Genomic DNA, 20,532 nt, shown 5'->3' with positions numbered 1-20,532 from the left:
CACACTGAGGAGAGCAGCACCCATGGACTGCCTTGTCCTTACCATCCAACCTCAGCTGTGTGAGTGAACCCTGGGCATGTCACACCTTTGGTTCAGTGAAGTATGGCAGAGCTAAGCACGCAGCCTGGAGTTCACCCCAGTCCCTGTGGGTGAGGCATTCAAGCCCCACCACAGCCATTTAGGAGATTTCGATCTGTAGATGCTGTATTAGTGAGGTGGGCTGTTTGTTGTTATTGCTGTTGTTTATAACATTATATTGTTTGGTTTTGTTTTGCTTAAGAAGAAAAAAGAAACCAGTCATATGGTATACTAACTCAGATGGCTTATGGAGCTTTTTCATGGACTGCATTGGAAACCCACTGCTCGCTGCCTCTAAGTGCTCTAACTTCAAATAGTTACACACATTTAACACCCCTCGGGATAGTGCTAAAGCTGTCTTACACCAACCAAGAGTTCAGGGTCCAGAACACAGCAAGCTGCGTGGTGTGACCTGGGGCTGCTCAGACCAGCGATATGGAAGGTTGCTATTTCCATCTCACCTTCAGCAGCAGCGTACAGAGGGAAGCCATCCTCAGGACATGAACTCCTTTCCTACCCACTGCCCCTCTGTTAGCAGTTTCACCTTGCTCTGCAGTTATAAAGCAGTATCTCAATGGCAGAGAAAGGGGAAAAAAACAAACCAACACTACCCAGTGTTTCTTCCTCTGAGAAACCTATTGACAGGCAGATCCTGTGGATTCCTCCCAGTACAGCTATCTTTGAACTGAGGACTTCTTAGTGAAGTTGGGGAGTTTCCTGGGGTTTTACTGTTTTTTTCCTAAATTGATTGTGGAATTTTTAAACAAGGTTGGTGCCTCTGATCTTTTTCTCAGTAGCTGCAAAATCTGTTTCTTCCCCCACAACTTGCTCTACAGAAACAAGGTACTGGAAAAATTAAAGGGGAAAGGACAGCAGCACCATTTGCAGAGCCAACCTCGGCTGAAACAAGGGCTATTCCTAATGCTTTGTGAGCAATCAGGTATCCCAACAGCTTTCATCAGATTTGGGGCTCGTAAAATATTTCTGGATTAAGCACAACTGTGAAAGCTTCCTCTATATTTTGATTTGAATATTGGACACTCCTGAAGCTCATTAATCCCCACTGTTTGCTTCAAGTCCCTACTGTGAAATTGAGATTAATTATTTCTTGTGTGCAGTCTTTATCTAAGCTCTGAACAATGGAGGGTTGTTTGTAGCTTTCTGCTTTTATTCAGTAGGTTTTCCGTGCGTTGTTCTGTATCTTTTTGTTACAAGGATGCTACCCTCACCTGTCACAAGGCAGTTTGATTTCAGTGAACACGGTGACTTCATCCCATACCTGGACCTGCATTTCAGCCTGTACCCATAGCTGCACGTGGAGAGGTTACATTGCTGTGAGCATGAACCCTTCCCTGGGCTGGGCATCACAGGTGAGCGTGGCCATAAGAATGAGAGAAGCCTGTAGGGATGGAACAGCACTGGGCTGAACCCTCAACCAGAGGCACAACGAGACATTTGTGGAGTGATAAAAGGTGGTAAAGACATCCATGCAAGCACGTGTTTTAATTTAGGGGTATTCTCTACTTTGCATTCGGCTGGAACAAACCCAAAAATTCAAGTACAGTATGAAATGTGAGCACATCATGTGGTTGATGCCCCATCCCTGGAGACTGTCAAGATGAGGCTGAAACAAGCCCTGAGCAACCTGATGTAGCTGTGGATGTCCCAGTTCAATGCAGTGGAGCTGAACCAGGTGACCTCCAGAGGTCCCTTCCAACTCTAAAAATTCCATGATTCTATGAAGAGTTTGGAAACCTTCAGCTTTCTTAATAACTTCTAAGTGCTGAAAATGTCTATGAAAATGTTCTCTACCAAGATTTCTAAATGCAGTTCAGTTGTCTTTGGCCACCCTGATAAAGCAAGGATTACCACCCAAGGACGTAAAGTAGCTTTTTACTCCAGTCATTTTGAGGAACTTCTACTGCCAACCCAATCACATTTATTTCATACTCAACCTTTCCAAATAACGTTGAAACCAGAAAGTTATTTATGTGACTCGCTTAATTGAAAGAGCATTTGCTGTCAGTGATCAAATAAACTGTTATTGATCTTCAGCATTGGAGGCTACTCACATGGAGCATTCTGGTACATATTTTTCATTAGGACACTTTGCAGGGGGAAAAAAAAGATCAGAATGCAAATACAGCAAAAAAAAATACAAATCCTATAGGATACTGAGATAAAAAATAATAAATCAAAGAGTTCTGAGTGTGACTCCAGAGAAAAAAAAACCATGCAAAGCACAGAACAGCAACACCACCACAGACTGCAGAAAACGTGGGGGCTTCAATAGACACAACAGCCTGCTCTGAACTCCCAGCACGTAATGAGAGAACACTTAAAGAGGAACGGCTTGGCCATCAGAAACCTACTGATGCAAAAGCATCTCAGCAGAAGAAAGCCCTAAACTGTTGACTACCAGACTCTGAGAAGATGTGATTCCCCATGTGCCCTCCTTGTATACTCTTATACTCTTCCCCATGCACTGTGTCCATGCGTGCACCTTGCTTTGATCCGGCATTTCTGTATTTAAAGCCTGGGCTATGTCTCATTTACTACTAATTCTGTGACAAAACAGCTGCTTACGTCACATCTGAGAGAAGGGGAAATACTTGCCCCTCTTCTACTCCAGAGACCAGAGGTTCGTGTCCTGTTATGCTTTATTTCTCTAAACTCAGCATAACTAAATTGAATCTAAAAACATCTAAATGTCAGTTATCTCACAACCCAAATATCAGAGCTCATTTACAACCTATAGCAGTTTCTTCACTGTTTTTAACTTGAGAAAATTATATCTTAAGTTTATATACCTTGAACTGCAGAGTAATCAAGGGCATCAATCTCCCTGCTGTCAAGCTATGAAAGCATTCACAGCATAGGAGAGATGATAGGCTAATTGTTACACCCTTCTCAGGCTGCAAATTCACCAGGCTTTTGTTAAGGTGCAATCCTGTCAATCTGTGCTTTTCCCCCCCCCTCTATTTTAAGGTAAAGCCTTATTCAAACTTCATTTTCAGTAGGAATTTTTCAGTCTCTTGGACAAAAATACTTTGTATCTTCCTTAGTCTGTAACAAAAAAACTGGAGGTCACATTATGAATAAGCTCTCAGAGTGAAATGCCTCTAAAACATTAGGCTTACAATGGAAATGCTAACACAGTCTTGACTACCGCAGCCCTGCTCTAATATCAGTGAACTTCCTTTGGGGGGTGAAGCTTTGCCTCAGGAACCTTAATTATCTGATGTGGTCAATTACTCCAAGATAATGATGATTTTATCAGGTATTACTGCTCAAATATTTTACGATAGACAGGCTATTTAATTGCATTCCTGACCTACCAAAATGCTTACAGATGACTCAATTAAACACTAAGAGGATACAGGGGGAAGGGAGGGAGGGGAGGAGGGACTGCACTTAAATCCTTGCCTATAGTTTATTTTGAGTTGTTGCTTTTTTTGTTCCTCCTGAAAATCCTGCTCTCCATCCCTCCATCCTTTCAGCCATTCATCCATCCATCCATCCAAGCAAGTTGCATGAGTAGCATTGCCTGGACAGGAAGTTTGGATAAACAAGCCTAGTACTGAAGCACAAATGGGAAAGCATGTCCGGCCTCTCTCCTGCTGAGGGATTAATGGTGGATCCTGCATAATCCCTACGGTGGATTAGCAAAAACATTTGACATCCCAGTATAGATGAGTGTGCTGAAATGAATTTTCTCCCACATTAAGATAAAGTAGATGTTATGACAATGGGGAAATGTCTTTACTATGGCAGCCTACAGGTATAGTCTCAGCTTCTGCAGGTCCTTCAAGCATCCTGAAGGCTGGTCCATCCCTTCCTCCTTTAGACTGGTAGCAGGGTGCAGGGCCGCTGTTTGCCAGGGAGGCTGAGGTTGCCCCAAGGACTGCTTTAATTGGCATCTCTGCTTCATTGGTCATAATGGGCTGTTTCCCAGGCACAAAGCTGCCATGTCTTAAGAATGTCTGGCTGCAAAGCAAGCATGCCTCTGCCTTGGCTCAGCCAGGAAGAGACAGTACTGGGTGCTGTCAGTACAGACCTGGTGCAGCCTCCTGTGCTGGCGGTGCTGAGAGCTCTTTGCAGCATTCCCAGCCAGGAAAGAGGGGGCTTTCCCCTGCCAAGCAGTCAATTTGCTTCTGGTTAAATAGGAACTGCGTGCAAGATTTTGAGGGTAGATTATTTCCCTGCTGCGTACAATAATGTTACTGCAACACTTTCAGCAACTTTGTCAGGAACTCAACCAAAAGCACTGAAAACAATGGCAAGGCTGCCCTTCCTTTCAATGGTTGCTGGAATTCTGCTGCCATTTCTCCACAAAGGTCCATTTGTCTTTCCACTCTGGAAACAAAATGTATTGTTGCAGTACTGTTGCTAAAACTAGCAGCAAATCCTCCAGGGTAAGAATGTGGTTACCCACTATTGCATCAGGCTAACAGAAGGGAGAGATGATATTTTATGGGGGTTTACTCAGGAAAAAAAAAACACACAACACTTTTTGTAACGCTATGATTTCCATTTTATGGGGTTTCACAACAGCCTTTTCATGGGCAGCTTTTTCATCATTCTCTGTTATGTTTTCAGCATTGCTAAAGCTCTTTTCAGTCACATTCCAAAGCACAGCATCCACAAATATTCCCAAATATATCCTAAATTGCTTAGGAAGGAAACAATTTTCCCTATCTGAAATTAGAACAAAAAGAAATGATTCTGAAATGTCAAATTTTAGCGAACTAAAATGCTGCAGCAACTGGTTTGGATAAGTCAAAACAGTTCAATTTGACTGTTAAAAATATTCCTATCATTAGTCTTCATGTCAAGATAAAAAGTCATATTGAAAATACCATAATTCTCTCATTATTAAGAAGAGTGACAACAGTCAGAGGAAACAGAAAAAGGCAGCAAAGTCCTAAGCACCATGTCAAGCATCACTATTTTCTTATTACATTAGGAAGGAACCATTTGGGGTGGGTGGAATGGTGAACTGGGGCAGAGAGCATGGGTGCTTTGTAAATCATATGTGACAACAGCATTGACCCAAAGAACTTCCTATTGTAAACACTGTGCCTGTGGGCCACACTGAGCTACGATGCTTTTCTGCATGAGTACCCATAGAACCAAACCTCACCTCTTCCAAATATTCCAATCAAATTCTTATGCCTGCAATGCTTCAGCTCCTTCCTACAGTACATACATATTTCAGAGTTACCACTTAATACAATTATAGTTCATTTAGCCAGCAATTACAGTAATAGGAAGACTGGCAACCACTGTCACTCAGACTGGAAAATCAATGTTGCACAGTGGTACTTTTATTCATCCTATGGAGTGCCTTTTTAGTTAGATGCACACACTCTGGAATCACAGGGAAGAATTAAGATCCCTCTGATTTTTACTATTTGTCTTTTACAGTTATCCATACACGATTTAGTTTCTGGGTAGAAGAATAGTGAACAACATCCCGAGGCCCCTTCCAACCTGATATATTTTATAAGTCCATGGATTATTGGACCTGTTGTTTCAGCAGATCCATTTTCTATTGTATTTCACCTAAGAGAGGACCTTTGACAATTCATTTCTTAGAGGCAACTCAAAATATAGCTGTCCGTGGGCACTGAAATAGAAACTCCTGAGCTTTTCTTAAAGCTTTTGTACAATATTTGCTTTTATTCCAAATTTATAAACCTATGTCCAGGAAGGCACTTAAATAGGTGTTTCAGTTAATCCTTATTTTAACAGAGTTCTGAAGAATCTACATAAACATATGGCCACAGTTAAGCAAATGTGCACTAGACAGGAATGAAGTGCTGAATTACAGATGTAGTGCTTCCAAAAGAAAGCTAAGGCTATAACCATGTCTCCTGAGCTTTAAATCCTCTTTCTCAGTCACTTAACCACGCTGCAACAAACCTACTTTGGACGGATGGTTTAAATAGGTGTTGTATTTGCATCTCATTACGTGAAAGGCCCTAAAAATTAAGTCTTGTGTAAAGCAAAAAAGAGATCTGTGATCATACCTGGAATATTTCTTCCCAAGGAGGAGGTTAGCAACAGGAGGTTCCCTTTGTTGTTCAAGAAAAGAAAACCTTTAAATCATTGCCATTACTGCAAAGAGTTGTTTCAGCAAGGAGAATAATGATATTTTTGTAGGCTGCCAAACTTTTGCAGCAGAAGAGCCTTTTGGCAGCAGAACCACTTGATTCAATGAGCGTTACTGAATTTCCTCGTTGATCAGTTCATCTCCTCATGGTGCCATCTTTTGACAGTGTTACATTATAGCTCCTTGTTCTTATGATAAATTATTTTCATCCATCATCAGAGCACACTCTTGCTCTAATGATAGATTAGTGTTATGCATCATCAGGACGAGGCACATTGATAACGTACCAGAGGAGCCCCACTGACAGGAGAAAAATCTGCCAAATAAATTCGTTTGCTGTGCACCAAGTCGAAATCAGATATATAGGGCTGACTGCATCCTACAACAAACATTCCAATTAGAAGAGGCAAGTACATCTCCAGAGGCAATTTGTGCAAGGAAGAAGGATAGAAACATGGCCACCCATCCAAACGGCAGTGCAGGGACTAAACCAGGCTTGATACATCAGAGTTGTGCAATGGGGATCAGTGTGCATAAAGGAGCAGGTGTGCTGTGTGGGGCCAGTACTACAGCAATGTTCCTTTATGGTATCAGAGAAACTCATTTTGGGGTGCAGAGTATCAAGAGACCTAAATTCATTGAGGATGGCATAGAGAGCTTGAAATGATGCTGCCACTCAGAGATAGGGGCCAAACAGCAGCTGCTTCTTCATCCCCCAGTATCAATGTCAGGTGCGTGGGAAGCTAACCCTTAGAGATGTATATTTACCTTCAAGTTTACACTTACACCTACTTCTCTATACATACCTTGTGTTACAACTGTGACGATATCCATCAAGAAAATACTGAACACCACATAAAACACACAAAAGGTTGTTACCAAGCACTTTCAGGTAAATCCAAAATGCAGAACATTAATCAATACTGGTATCATTAGAGGCTGGGCTAAACTCATCCTGTAATTCCAGTGATAAAATTGAACCAAGGAATTGGCACCTGGGATCTCCAGGGTCTGCTCTAAGCTTCATAACGTGTCTATAAGCAGGGACAGGCACAAGGCAATATGATACTCATCCGTTCCTTCTGCAGTGCAAAAGTAGAAAGTATGTAGGAAGAATGTGACAGATTACATTGATTCATTCAATTGGGTGGCAGAACAGTGATAAAATTGTGGGTTTTGGAAGCTCTGGATAGCAATGAAAAACGGGATGTGTCTCAGTCAAGAGATAAATGACTCAACAAATGGTTACGCTTTAAAGATTTACTGTTGTTTTGGTGGAAGAAAGGCTTTGTTCTTATTCCTTACCTTTAGCACACGGACTAGCCAGCCTATAGATACTGATAAAGTAGGGAAGAGGTTTGCAGGGGTGAAAAGATAGCTCCTATTCTCCTATTGGTGCAATAAACTGCTGTCCTCATGCTGCTTGTCCCAAGCAGATGTTGAAAGATTTGGTTTTGGTTTTTTTTCTGAGCTTTTTAGAAACGTTCTGAATCAGTGGTGTTTCACTTTGGGTTGGTGCCGAGAATCATCCCAGGCAGTCACCAGGTCTTGCATTATTTGTGCAACACACTAATGGGCAGTTGGTCTATGAACTAAATTTCCTGCAGGGTATATGAAGTATTCTTCCTAGTGCAGCCTATGAAGAACAAGGCTGAGCACATCCCCTGTCTGGTATTTCAGCTGCAGTTACCTTCCCTTTAGGGTGGGCCTCTGCTGTGTCTGACCCAACACCTGGAGAGGATCCAGGGAGATATTTGACCACGCAGGGGAGTGTAACATGGAGCTACAGGTTCTTCGTGACTTCTGATTGGAACCTCTCTGCCAGCCGTCTCAGGAATATACCCTAACGGCTGTGATTTATTGCTGTGTTATCGTGCCTGTCTGCCTCACTACAGACTCTGAATTTTATCAGGCAGCTTGTCCTCTAATGTCTGGTAACCAATTACTGTGGTCTGCAAAGAAGCCTGAAGTACTTTGCCAAACACTGCTAATAAACTCAGAGAAAGCCTGAGCACAGCTTCAGGTTGCCTTAAGGAAATTCCAGTGAGCACTTTCCACTTTATTGTCTAGTTCATAGTATGAACTGGAAATTATCTTGAAGTGCCATTCTCTACACAGAGCTAAACTCCCTTTTAAAGAATGTGCCTCACTGGATTACTGCACATGGACTCGACTCCATCCAAAGGCTGCTGAGCTCAGTAGGAGCCTTTAAAATGACAACAGAGAGAGCAGAACTCAGCCCACAGTCCTGAACCAAGTTCTTCAGAAGGAAACACAACTCTCTTTCCTTTACACACAGCTAAAGCAGGTAGAAAAAATAGGCAAGTGACAGCACCACAAGGGTACCAAGTATCTGCCGTGTTTGTGAAAAAAAGAGTTATCTTAAAGGATTAAATCATCAATAGTGCCTTTTGCAAGTCCTCTGCAGCAAAGTGAATCTGTGCTTCATTATACACTGTTTTCTTTTGAAGCTGGCTTGCCCTTTTGGTGCAAGGAGGAACAAGCAGGGGTCTGCACTGCTGAACTTACCACCCCCCTGAAGCCAAAAGTTTTCTCTTAATCCTGTTCATTTCTCTTGCACCTTAACTGGCTTCACCCATGGAGTTGCTGCTCCACATGTGGTACATTGGCTGGTGTCAGTGTTAAGTCATGAGCAGACTGGGAGCCCTCATGTCAAAGACAGAAGTTTGGAGACTACAAAGCCATTCCTGTTCACCACCCCACGCTACACCTGCACACAACACACACACACACACACAGTCTAATTTCTCCCATAGGGAAGCCTTCTGAAAAGTTTTTCTCCAGGTTGTAAAAGACCAATTCCATAAAGGAACGGCTTAGTGCTGCAGTGACATGATTTGTGGCTTCCAGGCTCCAAAGCTGTAATTTATTCAGACAATTAGCAGCAGCCCTGTATTCTTGACAAATTCTTCACTTGTGTGCAGCTACTACACAACAAGGTGCTTTTAAGAACTGTGCCTTCTTATGGATTAAAAGACTCCCCCCTCCTGTTCCCTCCGTATTTGACAAGTTCTTTTCACAGTCAATGGAAATTAATACAGCAGGTTAGAGAGGTGATATACAATAATCCAACCAGCCAAGAAAGCATTGTCTGAAAAGAGCAAGTACAGAGCCTATAGGAATGTTCAATACACAAAAGGGAACACTTCAGCATTTGCCTTTTGGTGAAGTTATTTCACTCTTCACGTAATCCTCCAGAGTTCCTGTACCAGATGTCACTGTGATGCCACTGAAGAGTGTAAATGGTATTTAAGTGTGTGATAGTTGTCCAGAATTGCAGCTCTGAATGTGTGCTCTGGCAGCCTGGTGGCTTTCCTGGGCTGCGAACTGGCTGGAACGTCAGCTGGCTTTGCACAGTGCATCTGTGCAGAGGTCTTGCAACACAGCACTGAGGCTCAAGCCAGAGCGACATAAATCAGCACAGACCCTTCTTCACATGCAAGCCTGAAGTTAAACCAGAGTGATAAAATCCAGCTCTAAATCCTGCCCTCCTCCAGCAATGCTTAAGTTCAGCCCAGCCAGATTTGGGGGCTTGGTCAAGGTCCAAACCCGACTCAGGCCCTGACCCTTGTTGGATCTTAAAGAAGCAACAACCTCACTGAAACAAAGGCTCTGCTTCCCAGTACCACTGGCTTTTTCTGGGGATCTGCTAAAGCTGCCATATAACTGGCATGATGTCCAGCCAGCTCTGCTCCAGCATGTTCTTCCACCTTCTGCTCTCAGCAAAATGAGGATAAAACAACAAGTTAGGCTCACTATGAGGGCAAACCCTGCGTTAATGATCAGACCAGTTTCCGGACCAAGACACTGTGGCTCATTTGGCTCCAAAAAAAGACAGACCTGTAGAGACCTGTGGTGGCCTGGGGGGTCCCCTGCTGTGAGCACCCCTCCTGTTCTAAAGCATTCCTTGTGGCACTCCGGTGGTTCCGTGTAGTGACACAGTCAGGCAAATACATTAATGATCTATCATCTCACCAACCTCACATTATGCTTCACAAAGTATAACGACTCGGAGAGTGAAATTTGTTAGCACAAAACTTTGGGGAAGCAGCAAGGAAATCACAGATTTTTATTATTATTCCTTTTCACTAACTCTAGGCAGAGAAAAGGAGATCTATCAGCCAATGTATTCATAAGAAATGATTCATCTCAGATGCTGGTGTGAATGGGTGGCTTAGAAATACTTGGAGGCACACAGAGGTTTCCATAAAAACTGCAAGGCTTGGCCCACTGTTGCTTTCGCTCCGAATCAGTTTTACAGCCCTCAGTTCAGTAACAGCAGGGCTTCAGCCCATAGAAAATTCAATTTCAAAGTATTTGTTCTTGTGTGGCAAAACAAAGAGTTTCTTCAGTGGAACTAACCTGGGTTAATGTATAAACAGAAGTATTTTCCTTCGACTAAATCGAGAGTGATATTAAAATGTAATGAAGATCTTTTTAAAGCTCTTGTTTAGGATTTTCTTTCCACTACACTAAAAGGGGAAAAAAAAAGATACAATCAAACAAGGCTGAATCACCACATCTGTTAATTGCAAATATCCTGTAATAGTGAATCAAAACACCTTTTATCAAATAACATCGTTAAAACTAAAGAGAATCTCAGTTATAAGAACATTAAGTTTAAATGAGAGACCTGTGAAAAGAAAAGCACTTTGGTGCAGTAAGGTCTGCTGCTTTCCTTGACTTTAATACATCACCCTGGGATGTGTCTGTTTTTCCTGGACATGGATCTTGTGTAAATTGATGCAGTTACGCTGATTTCAGGGGAGTTGTGCTGATTGATATCTGCTGGTGATATGACACCTCAGTGTGTAACCTGCAGACGTTAATGAGTCTCACGAAGGAAAAGCAGGCTATTTCCTTTGCACAGTTAATTCATAAAGCCACACCAGGATATAGGATTTCCAAGTGTTTCTCATTTATCTGCCAGCCTACCTTAACAGGATTTGCTTTCTAAAAGAACAAGTTCCCACTCCCCTCCTTCATTGTCTTCTTTTCAGCTACCACTTTGTTTTGGGTTCATTTCCCTAAACAGATACATAAATACTGGATCAGATTTTCTCTCTTTTGGCTTCAAGTTAGGCTGGCGATGCCATGAAAGCTTGCTGGAGCAGTAGAACCTGTACTTGCAACAGCAACTGCGCTTGACTTTTGGGAAAGGAGTCAGGAAAGGACTACCTGGTTGATTTTTTATTTTAGCTTTTTTTCCTAGCTTTCATTAAAAACATCATCTAACCAGGGAAAAAGGAGTGGGGAGAGGGAGAGATAAAAGAAAGGTAGCGGGACTCCGCCAAGGAGTGGGACTCTGCCACTACAAAATGGGCTCTGACTTGCCAGTTTTTTTGTTACTTTGGCTTTGCTTTCATCCCAGAGATGCACCATCTCTTGGGCAGACAGCAGGACCCTCTGGGCAGCCTTGGTCAAGAGAGAAAGAGGATCTTATTCAGAAGTATTTTAGGTGTGCTTTATTAAAGCAGAGGCCATTTTATCTGCCTCTGCTTAACCTTGCTCAGAGCCCCCCAAAAGGCAAAAGAACCCCTACAGCGAGGTCTGTTTATTTTCTGCTCAGTTGGAAAGCAAAGGTCCTATTACCATTAAGGGGAGTTACAAGTATTCATCAAAGAAAGAAATGACCCAGAAAGGCAGTTAAGTTAGTTTTATTCCCACTGCATAAGTCAACCTCCTTTCTATATATAAAATGATGGGGTTAGGAAAGGATATTCATCAGGCAAGCTGCTGATTTGATTGGCTGCGCTTCCCCATGTACTTTATAATTTGTAGTTATAAATAACTGTTTTTAATAATCAATTGGTATTTAAATAACATACAATAACTGTCTTATTAAATCCCACTTTTTAGAACGAATAAGCAGTTAGACATTAAAGACATGAGTACCAAACAGCCACAGGATTTCAGACCATTTTCTTTTTTATATACAGGCCATAAATATCACTATGGAATTACTTGGTTAGCCAAGGCCCTGGATGAAGCCAGCAGAAGACCCTGCTCTCTGATGCTGCCTTTAAGCGATCATATACTTTTCTGGTACGATGACTTTTTGAACAATAACCACATGTTATTTTCTTTGGCCACCCCTCACATTTCAAAAGGGGCAGCCTTGAACTGCAGAGCTGAAGTAAAGCAATGTGTCCTTAAACCAGAGCCCCAAAAGCAGGGAGCATCTAATAGCAGGTTTGAGATCATTGGTCTCAATCAGCTGGGCCCACAGCATTTCCAGCAGTTAGGTTCATATATTGCATCAGGAAGGAAAAATAATGTTGAAACCCAAAGAATTAAATACAGCACTCAATCAGACATACAGAAAAGCCATTGGCCTTGTCTTTTTCCAGTGGTCACCCAATAAACAAGCACAGCCCTCTCCTTTATTTTGTCTTGGTCAAGGACAGGGGAAGCAAACTCACTCAGGGTGGGAGAGGATGGAGAAGAAGCCAGTTTGGTGTAGTGATACCTGGCCCTGGATTGGCCATTGGTGAGGTTCACCCCACAGGAGGGAAATCAGCAGCCTTGTCCTCCTTCCTCTTTTATTCCCATTCACTTTTCTTCCTCCCTCTGGAGGACAAGAGCAACTCGCAGGTAAAGTTTACTGGCATCCTCACTCCAGCAACTTTTCCCACCACACTTTTTTCCCCAGTTATTATTTTTTCGGCACCCCTAGCCCCCTCCTCCTTATTTTATTTTAGACGCCTCTGAGAGTTCAACTGTCGCCCAGGGCTTCAAACTAATTTTCTCTTCAGAAATGATTGCAGAAAGCCGCATGCATAATAAATCCCGTTATTGCTCTTGTTATTAAAATAGGTTGTTAGGGATGTGGACTTGGAGGCCTTTTTGTCTGATGACAGCAGTTCTTCTTAGCTAGGAGCTTATGGCTTATTGACTGAGGCTGCCAGGTTCAAAAAAAATAATAGGAAGAAAAGAAAATCAAAAAGAGAAGGAGCCATAGCTGGTGGCTGATGTTTAACAGTGAGAAAGTTGGGATGATTTGAGGCGGTTCTTTTAATCATATCCATGGGCCGTGTTCGCAAAGAACCAAGCATCTCCAGCAGCTCCAAGGCTGCACTGAGGGTCCACAGAGAGCATCTGTGAAGAGCTCTGTTAGGGAGCAACGATTAATTAATATTTCTCATGACAGCTGGGTCTGTGCACCCTCATTGTGCTGGGCATCCTGCAAGAGCTGTGACCATGGGACTGCAGTCAGAAGAGATGAGAAGTTCCAGACCCCAAGGTGAAATGAGCAGAACACATGTGGAGGTGAAATGACGTGCTCAACGGCATCCCAAAACCCAATGTAAGGGCTGGTAAGTGAAGAAAAGTCTCCTAAGTTCCTGTTTGGCACACTGGCCATCAGTTCACATTTCCTCACCTTATTCTAACAAACCACACGCTTCATCTTTCAATCCGAAAACTTCTGTGGACCAGAGCAGAGCCTCTTCAAAATGAAATGTAGTTAAAGCAACAGGTCTCCTGTGAGAATGCATTCTTAAAACAATAAAGCAGTTTTGATAAAGAAAGTACACTGTCTGATCATTAAATGGAAACATCTTCTGGTTACCATGTGAAAATATGCTTCGAGTCACTGTTATCCTGTGAAACAAAAATCTAAGCATAGATGAGACTGGGCACTTACCAAGTTTTGTATGCATGGAAACTATGAAGTATATCAAAATATAGATTCCTATCCACTAAAACCAAACATGTCACATTCATAAAGGAACCAGGGCCAGAACTGGCAGGCATCTCAAAGGGAAAAAGAGGACACTGCTTCCAATACAGGCTCTGAAAATCTCCACTTTAATATATACAAGTATGAACTTGTTTAAAGATTTTTTTTACCCAGGACCACAATAACTCTAACACCGTAGCTCCCAAAGAGGAACCTCTGGAAGCTTTGCTGTCAAACTCTGAAATTACGGTACTCCAGGTCTCAATTTATCTTTCAAGCACTGGGAGATATCCCAGTGACCACACAACAATGAACTCGATGCCTGCAGCATGCCCTCTAGCTGGTTAGTTAGCACTGTAAGCAAAGGTGGGCAAGCAAAAGGTGGTAGCTCACATCAGACTTGTCCCTCAGCACTAGACAGGGCATAACTAGGTCCTTTGGGTCAGGAATGTTGAATGATATTCCAATATCAAGGCACCATCTCATTTCTGGTGCCAATGAGCTGAAGTTTTGCCTTGAATAGAGCTGGGACTCAACTTACTGTGTTCTAGAACCATGTCATTGCCTAAATTAGCATAAAAACTCTTAAGACAGCTGAATATAACACAGAAGAAAAGCTCAATATTGGAAGCACTATTACTCAAAGGAGAAATCTGGTAACTCAAAAGTTTTCAGACTAGGTAACAGCAAAGATTTCTGTAGAAAACAGTCCATCAGAGAAAACACAGGACCAATTATGTATTTAACAGCTTGAAAGCCCCAAATAGCGATTCTTGATTAATTAACTTAAGGTATCTGTTTGAGTGTGGAAGCTGACATGAGGTGTGAGTAAGTGAAGTTGGACATAAAGCAATACTGGAAGTGCCCAAATTGAAAAGAGCTTAGCTGGCTTCAGTAAGAAGAAAGAAATACAGTCTCAGTTTCATGTTCCATTTCTAGGTTGATTTTAAAGAATGCAATTCACGCCCCAGCAATACAGAAGCAATTACACAAATGGAAAATGACCAAGTCATTCTCAGGTATTCATAGAAAATTGGCATCTCCTGAATATTGAATTGTACTAGGTCCTAGCTTTCTATAAATACAGAAGATCAATAATTATCAGTGAAATGCTTTGCTAACGTCTGAATGCTGGCAAGACTGAAATAAGAAATGCCATTTATGCACTACTGCCTCAACAAGAGAATTAGTCTTTCCTGTCCTTATGGTGAAGATACCATGTAGCCTTAAGATGAGGACTAATAGTAGGCTGCTCCATTTCATGCTCAGGGAAGAACTGCATGAACAAATGTTGGCTACAGCTGACCTGTTGTTCTCCATTTGATGACTACTACTGTGTTCCCGGCCTTTCTGTTTTGAGGCCTGCAAAGTTCCTTCACTGTACATCTTCATGGGGCAATGATATGTAAAAACAGCTGCTCTTAGGAAGCACTGGGAGATTCTGTGAATAACAAAAATATTTATTTCTAGCCATCCAAAGACCTTGGGGCACTTTCAAAAGGAGATAACATCATCAATCTAATTGTACAGGCAAGGACAAGTGAAGAAAATGGCTGAAGCTTTTAGGAACAGAGCAGAATAAGAACTAGAGCAGAGGCTCTCCCTTCCCAAAATTCAGCTTCTTAGGGCTTTCTTCACTGCAACAGACTTCAGAGTTTAGGAGAATAAAGGCAGAAGGGAATAAATAAGCTAGAAAACATATCATCATCATTACAAACATAAAAAGCTACAAATCTGTCACAGTGCAGAAACTCTCACTTCATTGTTACTGTGATTTATTGGGGAGCTAATTTTAAACAAGTTTGCTTTTCCAAAACCACAACACAAAAACAAACTGAACAAGCAAGCCAGAGGACAGAAGCTAGTTGCTACCGGACAATTTAAGCAATAATCTCATTTGCTTTGTAGTATAAAAAGCAATAAAGGGCTGTTTACTGAGTGAATAAACACTGAATGAATCACAAAAAGCTCTTTATTGCGATTATACTCCAAGGCAGAGGAGATTATTGTTATTACACAAGAAGGCACAATGTGAAAATTTAACTCAATGCGCCAGATTTTCAGAGTGTTTCAGTCGCACAATTGTGTTCAGAGAGTACATTGTGTCTAATCTTAGCACACTGTTTTGACAATTCTGTATGCAAATCAGGTGGTGGGGTACAAATGCATTTAATTAACTATTTAGAGCCAATTTATGCAAGTCTGGTGGCTGGACACGTGACTTGCACAAGCAATGGCATGCTGAACTGGTTCAAGAATCGGCTGCCCTGTGTGACGCATTGAGGCCTCCAGGAGCACCACGCTGCTCTGTGAGCACGGAAGGCTGTTGAACTCTTGATGCGTCCTCAAACATCTTCTAGATTAATATTTCAAGTGCCACTTATCTCCTATCAACTGACCCAAAGCATATCATTTCCTTCAAATCCTTACCTACATTTGCAAGTTGAGAACAAGAAGTTTCCTTTCACCACTGCATTGCCTTCCAGTGTCTTCTGCCTCAGCAGTCTGCACTGAAAAACAGCAGAAGATGCTCCCAGTTATGGGGTATACTCTCAGTTAGAGAAGCTTGCCCTGATAGAACTGCTACAGGTTGAAATCCCACCTATCTTATGCATGGAGCTGGACTACAAACACATGATCAACAGCCTGTCATTGTTGAATGAGTACAGTAGGCTAAGCCCTAAAGATTATGATGGCCAAAGACTTCATTCATCTTTTTTCATGTCGCTAGGCTGCTGCTGAGAAACATCTCCACTGCATCCTGACTGGCATTTGAACATGAGATCCACCCAGATAATACAGGAATTGGTAGCATTTCTGTCTTGGTTTCCACTTTTAAGGTGCTCTGGTGTAATGTTTGCAGCTCCCATAAAGCATTCATGGGAACGGAAGAAAATTTGGGTGAGACAAGGGCCTTTCTATTACATATTCACCAAAACAAACAAACAAAAAACAAAAAAAAACACACCAAAAAGAGAGAGAAAATACAGAAGAACTAACATAATTTGTTGAACAGGAGATGCAGTTGGAAAGGAACTCCCTTTAAAAATATGAAAAAAATTCACTATGGATTTTTTGTTCACGTCAAATTGCTTTTGGGTTTTCCATTTCCCCCCCATTCAGCCACACAAGGAGGGAAAAGCAACACATAATTTGATACATGCAGTCAGTCTCATCAGGCAATAATAACCAAATCCAGCTACTTGGATGAAGTGAAAAATCCTCCTAATTTTCTTCTTCTAAAATTGCAGGTCTGCTTCATGTATTTGGTTTGACTTCTGAACTACGCAGTAACCAAGCAAAGAGCTAAACTCACAACAGTAATTTGGAGCAAATAGTTCAAATTAGCTCTGGTGTTTGTCCAGTTTTTGGGGCAATTAAGTAGATCCTAGGGATTTGGGTTTCATTTATTTTCGTTTTTTCTTTTAGTGTAGCTTAAACAGCCTCCTGACTACACTCTTTGTGAGACTAATGTTAATTTCAGTGCTAACAGCACAAGGAACAGACATGGCATAACGGCGTTAAGCGCAGATATTTGAAAATATTCTTTTCTAGATCTATTTTAAGTCAAACCTCCCAGGTAGAAAGAGCCAACTTGGACATCTCAGGTAAAGAAAGAGGAGGAGTACAGGACCTTTTGTCATCAGCATTTCCTCACTTCACCTATCCTATAACCAACAGGGGACAGCAAGAGCTGTAATCATCAATGAGAACAAACGATGGTTGAAGTAAAGAAACAAAAGGAAAAGGAAAACATAGAATTTTATGGGAAGTGTGCATGGAAAAAAGACCCCACAGACCTTAAAAAAATTAATGCCCTGAGCTCAAAGCAATGGATTTATTTTTTAAATTGTTAAATAAACACAAGACAGGAATGCAGGGGGCTGCCATGGATGAGAATAGAAAGTATTTTGTTGCTGATAGTTCTGAATCTCCTTTGAAGGTTTATTTTGTGAAGGCCGAAGCTTTCAAGGTCCCAAATTCAATTCCTTTGGGCTGCTGGCCTCTGTAAACACTTTCACGGACTACCAGTGGGGAAAGAGGAGCTCTGGCCCTAGAGAACAAAGCCTTCATGTTCAAGACACGGTTTTGGAGAGTAAGATGTGGTTTTGGCTGTTCTGCACAAACCACTTACACCTGGTTTACTTCAGCAGTCTTGGGCAGGAACTGGTAAAAGACCTGGAGTGTTAGAACCAAACGTACCAGATGTTCCTACGCACACGTGCCCTACTGCAGCAAAACTCCCAGCAACGGCCCTATCCCCTTTTTCATTCCCTTGACCACAATTCAACAATCTAAGCAAAACATTATTTTTGAAGTATAACTCTTTTTTATTTCCAGCTCTGACTCTCATTACCCTTTTGGCCAAGCCCCACTTAGGCTTAACTCTCCTCAGCAGAAAGGCTCCTGTGTTAATATTTGCTATGTTTGCTTACTCACTAAACATATAAGTGTATTTTTACATTCAGACAAAGCATTCTCTTCTGACAAAGGCGAAGGATTTATGCCGGCTCCTGTTTTCCAACAATGATGTGTAAGTACTTGCTACTGCGTGCTCCCACCAGGACGTATGGGCATGGAGAAAGGCTAGAATGGATCCATGGATCCATTCAAGGTTTAATTATGAAGCATCCTGGGACAAGATTCCAGGAATACCCAGGAAGGCCAGGCTGGATGGGACTTTGAGCAACCTGGTCTAGAGGGAGGTGTCCCTGCCTATAGCAGGGTGTGCAACTAAATAATTTTAAGGGTCTTAAACCATTCTATGATTCTATGATAATACAGGGAATGGTTTAGAAATCCTCAAGCTGTTAGATGCAACAAATAAACCTCCATTAGTAGATACTAACTGCTTTGTTCTGAAGACACAACAAGCCGTTAGACCTCCAAAATATCTCGAGTTTTCTTGCAGAACAAGACAAATGACAAACAAGGGAAAGCAGATGCAAAAACCTCCATGAAAAGGTCAAAGCCAGACTTGCAGCGATACTTTCAAGCTGCTTCTTTCCCCAACGAGCAGAGAGTTACTTCATAGTGAAGTAACCCAAACTATTACAGCTGCACAAAGAAATAACAAATTCTGACTGAATACGATCAGTGGAACCATGGCACCAATCTCCACATCATCTTAAACTCTGATTAATCTATGTAATATGCAACCGGTCACCATTACTTTTCAAAGGAGAAACAAACTGAAATAAGACAGTGCCAACGTTTCCTGATCTTCAGTTTTTCTGACTTGCCTACCTAAACCACAAGTATTTCAGTGCACACCATGCCCCTCAGGTTAGGTGTGAGCAACACCTGCATAGATGCCACAGTAACACAAGTAATACCTGACAGTGTTTAAATGCTGACATCTGGAGTTCACTTGGTGAGAATTTTATGAAGTAAAAAAGAGAATCAAACACTTTATATGCAATTTTACATGTCACAGCTTTGTTTCTTAACTCCCAAATATCATCCCTTTCCCTCAACTAGTCAGCCTTCTGTTGCAGAAAATGACTGTCATCCCGTGATTGCCTTTTGTAAGCTGGAAACCAGGTAAAGTAGCAATAAACCAAAAAACTGAAAAACAAAAGCAAAAACCCCTACCACCTAATGGAACAAATACTGGTTACATACACATAGCTTTGTTTAACTTCAGAAGTGAGAAGGAATAGGCTTAAAACAGACCACTCAGAGAAAAACGCTATTGTAGAAAAATATTAGGCATTGCTTTGTCATTTAAATAGTAAAACCTTACATCTCTACACGTTTATCACAAGTGATTCCAAAGGCTTTTGTGGCATAAGTAGAAATGATTCTTCTCAGTTCTGAACGGCAGCCAGCCCAGGGTGCATGGCACAGCTATTTACCAGTGATTTACAGCACAAGGTTAAGAGGAGCAGTCGATGCAAATGAACTTGCTAGATGATTTTGGATGGCCAGCATGCCATTAGCTTTCCTTGGACAGCGCCAACATCTCAGGCTTTCGTGAAAACAGACATGACTTCTTAAATAAAAGCAAATTTTTCAAGCTCACAGGACTCATCCAGGTAGAGCTGAGGGGGAGGAATTGAATGTTGCTCATGAAGAGCTGAGCAGATGAAATTTCACTAACAAAAGAAAGAAGGTTTAAAAAAATAACAACAACCTGCCTGGGTGGAACCTGGCAGAAATACCTAGACAGGGGACTTTCCCTGTTACCCTGCGCTAACTTGTCCCATTAATCCTTTTAATTTCATGTGTTCATTTTTACACAGCTTAGCTTGTTCGCTGCATGCCAGTACAAATCGCGTTTTGCTCCCTCTTCTCTCATCTTGCTCCTGTCTCTGACTGGACCTTGCTGCTGCTGCTGCTGCGGTAACTTATGTGGTCTGTCAGCTGGACCACTGGGATGCAAATCTCTCTCTGTCCCCTTGGGGTGCCATCGATACTTTATTAAGAGTTTGCATCTCTCTTTATCCAGGGAAGTGATGGACTAACTGCATTTTCCTTCCTCTCTAGTGGTCTCAGAGGGCAATAAATAAATAGATAATCTCTAAAAAATGTCTAGTAAATAATGGCTGAAGGAGATTCAACTCATAATTTATCAAGCTTTTCTTAAAACTAAAATTTGTTTTTTTAAAAAAATGTACATTTCAATATCATTTCC

General features: G+C 41.8%; 1 long non-coding RNA gene across 7 annotated transcripts in view; it reads right to left on the bottom strand.

The window, feature by feature from the left end:
* The window catches only part of LOC107322900, a 73,711-nt gene that overhangs the window by 36,845 nt on the left and 16,334 nt on the right, over positions 1-20,532 (bottom strand). For 4 of the 7 annotated variants that reach the window (XR_001559097.2, XR_004309406.1, XR_001559093.2 and 1 more), the window contains 2 exons: positions 16,326-16,405; positions 13,084-15,336 (listed from right to left, as the gene is read on the bottom strand). This is a non-coding gene — a long non-coding RNA (uncharacterized LOC107322900). Of the gene's footprint in view, positions 1-13,083; positions 15,337-16,325; positions 16,406-20,532 lie in introns of those variants that run through there. The other 3 variants (XR_004309403.1, XR_004309405.1, XR_004309404.1) reach the window with 2 other exon arrangements.

Source organism: Coturnix japonica, chromosome 20 (genome assembly GCF_001577835.2).
Source record: "Coturnix japonica isolate 7356 chromosome 20, Coturnix japonica 2.1, whole genome shotgun sequence".
Classification (NCBI taxonomy): Eukaryota; Metazoa; Chordata; class Aves; order Galliformes; family Phasianidae; genus Coturnix; species Coturnix japonica.
The sequence above is the reverse complement of the archived record's forward strand: the minus strand, read 5'-3'. Positions and strand labels throughout refer to the sequence as shown.